A 5,680-nucleotide genomic window follows, 5' to 3' on the forward strand; every position below is an offset into this window, starting at 1 on the left:
GATAAGTACCAGCAGCTAACATTTTATAGCACTCTTGCATAAATTAAAATGGCATCATAATGGGTAGCAATATGCTTGGAAATGCTACTGGCATGGAGATCTCAATGAGGCAATCGGTCTAATATATCATATGCGTCATTTGGAGCAACGAGCGCGGAGATACGACATGTGGAACAACGTATAAAAATTACAGAGGGGTTCGGGACTTAGTGAAAATTACCCTCAGAAATCCCAGATCTAGGGTTCGGGCATGCGAACCGAGTTTGACCGGGGAGCTCGCCGGAGTGGAGAGGGTAGTCGCCGGAGCTCGAGGTCGTCGGATTCGGCCCTCCTGCGGCCAGATCTGGCCGGAGATGGAGGAAGGAGGCGCGGGGACGTGCGGGCGGCGAGGCGGCGACTGCCGGCGTTGGAGTGGCGCAGTGACCGGCGGATCTACGATGGCGACCGGAGCGGGCGCGGGGCGGCGGCGTAGGGTGGAGCTCGCGGCGGCGGGGACGCGCGTGGGCGGCGCGACGCGATGGGCCGGGCGGTCCCCCTGCGGGCTCACCGGGCCGCGACGGCGGTGGGCGGCGGAGGCCACGTGTTAGCGCGGGAGAGGTCGAGCGGTGGCGGTGGACATGTCCGTCGATGGCGGGGAAGGTGTCCGGTGGCGCGAGGGGAAATTCTAGGGTTTCAAGTGCGAATTTGGAGCGGGAGATGCATTTATATAGGTAGAGGGAGTTTGGAGTGTCCAAATGAGGTGTAGTTTTCGCCCACACGATCGTGATACGACGATGGAGGACATAGAGATGGTTTAGATGGGTTATTGGGCCGTTTTGGAGGGGTGTTGGGCTGCAACACACAAGAGGCTTTTGCGGTTACCCGGTTAACCGTCGGGGTATCAAACGGACTCCAAATGGGACGAAATTTGACAGGCGGTCTAACTGTGGTGCACCAAGGCCACTTGACAAATCTCGGTCCATTCCGAGAAAGTTTAACACCCGCTCACGAAAAGAGACAAGAGGGGGGCGCCAGTGCATGTGGGAGTGTCGGATTGCGAAACAGACAATGGGGAAAATGCTCGGATGCATGAGACGAACACGAATGCAAATGCGATGACATGATGACATGATATGAAATGCATGACATGAACAAAAAGAAAAACAACGACAAAACCCAACAACGAAGGGAAATCTCATAACTTGAAGCCGAAAATGGCAAGAGTCGGAGTTACAAATATGGCAAGTTACATCTGGGGTGTTACAACACTCCACCAGTACGAGAGGATCTCGTCCCGAGATCTAGGACTAAAAGAACTCTGGATATTCGGAACGGAGTTGATCCTCGCGCTCCCAGGTGGCTTCTCGGTCGGAATGGTGTAACCACTTCACTTTCAGGAATTTGATTGACTTATTGCGAGTCTTGCGCTCGGTTTCTTCAAGAATAGCAACGGGATGCTCATGATAAGACACATCTTCTTGAAGATCAATCTCTTCGAAGTTGATAGTGCGCTGAGGAGTCTTGAAGCACTTGCGAATCTGTGACACGTGAAACACATCGTGCACGTTTGCGAAGTTGGACGGAAGCTCAAGTTGATAGGCGAGGTCGCCTCTTTTACCAATGATCTTGAAAGGACCCACGTATCTAGGGGCAAGCTTCCCTTTGATACCGAAGAAACGAGTACCTTTCATCGGAGAGACGCGGAGGTAGACATGGTCTTCGATCTCGAAAGCCAAGTCACGGTGCTTGCTGTCATAGTAACTCTTCTGGCGCGATTGCGCGACTTTGAGATTTCCCTGGATGACTTTACACATTTCTTTAGCTTCTGTGATTAAGTCATTGCCAAGAAGTTGGCATTCACCAATCTCTGACCAATTGAGAGGAGCACGGCACTTTCAGCCATAGAGAATCTCGAATGGGGCCTTGCCCGAACTCGCTTGGAAGCTGTTATTGTAGGAGAACTCGGCATATGGAATACAATCTTCCCACTTCATACCGAAGGAAATGACACAAGCCCTGAGCATATCTTCAAGGATTTGATTGACTCGCTCAACTTGGCCACTAGTTTGAGGATGGAACGCTGTGCTGAAGCGAATGTTGGTGCCCATGGCCTTCTGGAAGGAGTTCCAGAACTTGGAGGTGAAAATGCTTCCACGATCTGAAGATATTGTGGAATGCCGTGCAAAGAGACAATCCTGGAGGTGTATAGCTCTGCCAACTGAGCTGCTGTGATAGATTCTTTGATTGGAAGGAAATGAGCCACTTTAGTAAGCTTGTCGATGACAACGAAGATAGCACCATTTCCACGCTTGGACTTGGGAAATCCAGTCATGAAGTCCATTTCAATATGGTCAAACTTCCATTCTGGAATAGCAAGAGGTTGGAGGAGACCAGATGGCCATTGTTGTTCTTCTTTCACCCTTCTACAGACATCACATTCATTCACGAATTGAGCAATTTCTCGCTTCATTCGAGTCCACCAATACGACTGCTTGAGGTCATGGTACATCTTCGTACTTCCAGGATGAATGGATATGAGGGAATTGTGCGCCTTGTTCATAATGACTTTCCTTATATCAGCTTTAGGAACCACAATCAGGTCCACGAAGAATAGAGTGTCTTTGTCATCAATGCGATAGCACTTGTATTTGGGTTGGCTCTTGGCAATCCCATGTTTCACCTTCTTCACCATGGAATCCAGGAGTTGTGCCTCACGAATTTGATCTTCCAAAGTAGGAGAGACTTGGATATTGGCAAGAAAGCCTTGAGGAACAACTTGGAGGTTTAGTTTGCGAAAAGCTTCACAAAGGTCCGGTTGGAAGGGCTTGAGAATTAGGCTGTTGCAGTAAGCCTTCCTGCTCAAAGCATCTGCAATGACATTGGCCTTGCTTAGAGTATATTCAATACTCAGATTGTATTCTTGAATCATTTTGACCCATCGATTCTGTCTGAGGTTGAGGTTGGGTTGAGTGAAGATGTACTTGAGGCTCTTATGATCTGTGAAGATGTCCACTTTCCTTCCCAACAAGAGATGTCTCCATGTTAATAATGCATGGACAACTGCCTCCAACTCAAGATCGTGAGTGGGGTAGTTCCTTTCATTGGTCTTCAACTAACGAGAGGTACAAGCCACAACTTTCTTCTATTGCATTAACACAACATCGAGACCTTGTAAGGAGGCATCACAAAAAACTTTAAATGACTTAGATTCATCAGGAGGAGTCAAGACAGGAGCTGTGATCAGCTTCTCTTTGAGGGTGTTGAAAGCAACATCATATTTAGGCGTCCAGACATACTTGACATGCTTCTAGAGGAGGTTGGAAAAAGGCTTTGCAATCTTAGAGAAATTCTCAATGAATCTTCGACAATAGCTTGCAAGCCCAAGAAAACTGCGAAGCTGCTTGACATTCTGAGGAGGCTCCCAATTCACAATTGCAGACTCCTTCTCGGGATTAACAGCGATGCCCTTGGTGGAGATGATGTGACCAAGGTAAAGAACTTCGTCAAGCCAGAACTCACACTTGGAAAACTTCGCATAGAATTGATGCTCTCTGAGTTTGTCGAGTACCAATCTCAAATGCTTGGCATGATCCTCCTTATTCTTGAAAAAGACCAAGATATCATCGAGATACACCAGGACGAAATCATTTGTGTAAGGGTTGAAGATGAAGTTCATCATGCGAGAGAACATTGGAGAAGCATTGACAAGGCCGAAAGACATGACAGTATATTCATAAGAACCATAGCTTGTTCTGAAGGCTGTCTTGGGAATATCTTGTTCACGAATGCTTTGGCACCTTTAAGTTGCTCGAAAAGCTCATTGATGTTGGAAGTGGATACTTGTTCTTTATTGTCTTCTTGTTCAATGGACAGTAGTCGACGCAGAGTCGTTCCGTTCCATCCTTCTTCTTGACAAAAAGAACACCACAACCCCATGGAGATGAACTCGGTTTGATCAGACCCATACGCTCTTGTTCATCGAGTTGTTTCTTCAACTCCTTCAACTCCTCTGGTCCAAGCTTATAAGGACGCTTCAAACGGATTCCGTGCCAGGCTCAAGATCGATAACGAATTCAACTGGCCGGTGAGGAGGCATTCCTGGAAGCTCTTCTAGAAAGACGTCTTGATATTCACAAACGACTGGAATCTGAGAGATGGCATTCAACTTGCCCTTCTCATTGAGAGAAAACAGTCGAATGGTTTCATCGCAAGCGGCATAGATGATCACATCCTCAGAAGAGTGTGTCAATTGAATCTGCCTGCCAGCATAATCAAGCTGAGCCTTGTGCTTAGAAAGCCACTCCATCCCGAGAATTAGATCAATATCCGAGTCACCAACAACAATTGGAGAAGGCAGAAATTTATAGTTTCCCATCTTGATAGAAACATCCCTAACCATGGAGTTTGCGTTCATGCATTTACCCGGAGAGACAACTGATAACGGTCTAGGCAAAACTTGGAAAGCCAACTCATGCTTAGATGCAAATGGTCTTGAGATGAAACTAAGCGATGCACCAGTGTCAAAAAGAACTTTTGTAGGAAAGTCATTAACAGGAAGATTACCCATGATCACTTCTGAAGAATCCTCTGCCTGAGTTGTGTTCATCATGTTCACCTTTGCAAACTTGGAATTATGCTTGACCACTTCATTGCTGGAAGATCTCACAGGAGGAGGAGGCGGAAGGCGCCTTTGGTTGAAGCACTTGTTTGCATAGTGCCCTTTCGGCTGACACTTGTTGCAAGTAACCTCTGAGAGCGGACGATGATAAGGAGCACTTGACCTTGGAGTTTGAGACTGAGCTTTGTTCTGATAGCCTGGGTTGGGTGGGTGGGAAGATCCATTGCCACCTTTACTCTTCTGCTGGTAGGGCTGGTGAAACGTAGGGGGAGGCAACCCGAACTTCTGTTGCTTAGCTGCCACTTGTGATGAAGAAGAAGATTGAACTGCATCCCTAACTCTCTTCTTAGAAGCCTCACACTTGAGCTGAGTAGCTTCTTTGTAACACCCCGGATGTAACTTTCCCAATTTGTACTCCAACTCTTGCCGTTTCCGGCGTTAAGTTATATTTATTTCTTGGGTTCAGGTCTTTGTCTCCGTGTGTTGTTTCCGTTTTCAAGCATCTCATATCATGTCATCGTGTGCATTGCATTTTCATACGTGTTCATCTCATGCATTCGAGCATTTTCCCCGTTGTCCGTTTTGCATTCCGGCGCTTCGTTCTCCTCCGGTGGCCATTTCTAGCTTTCTTTCGTGTGTGGGGATTAAACATTTCCGGATTGGACTGATACTTGCCAAGCGGCCTTGGTTTACTACCGGTACACCGCCTGTCAAGTTTCGTATCATTTGGACTTCGTTTGATACTCCAACGGTTAACCGAGGGACCGAAAAGGCCTCGTGTGTGTTGCAGCCCAACACCCCTCCAATTTGGCCCAAAACCCACCAAACTCTGCTCCATGTCCTAGAGCGTTCGATCACGATCGCATGGCTGAAAACCGCACCTCATTTGGACTCTCCTAGCTCCACTTATGCCTATAAATAGCACCCCTCCAAATTCGGATCTTCTTCCCCGTCCAAACCCTAGTCTAAAAAAAAGCAGATCCACGCCGACGGACATGTCCGGGGCCTAGCCGGACACGTCCGCCGCCGCCTCTAGTCCACTCCGCGCCCGCCACGTGGCGCAGCCGACCGCCACCGCCGCCG

Source organism: Triticum aestivum, chromosome 2A (genome assembly GCF_018294505.1).
Source record: "Triticum aestivum cultivar Chinese Spring chromosome 2A, IWGSC CS RefSeq v2.1, whole genome shotgun sequence".
NCBI lineage: Eukaryota > Viridiplantae > Streptophyta > Magnoliopsida > Poales > Poaceae > Triticum > Triticum aestivum.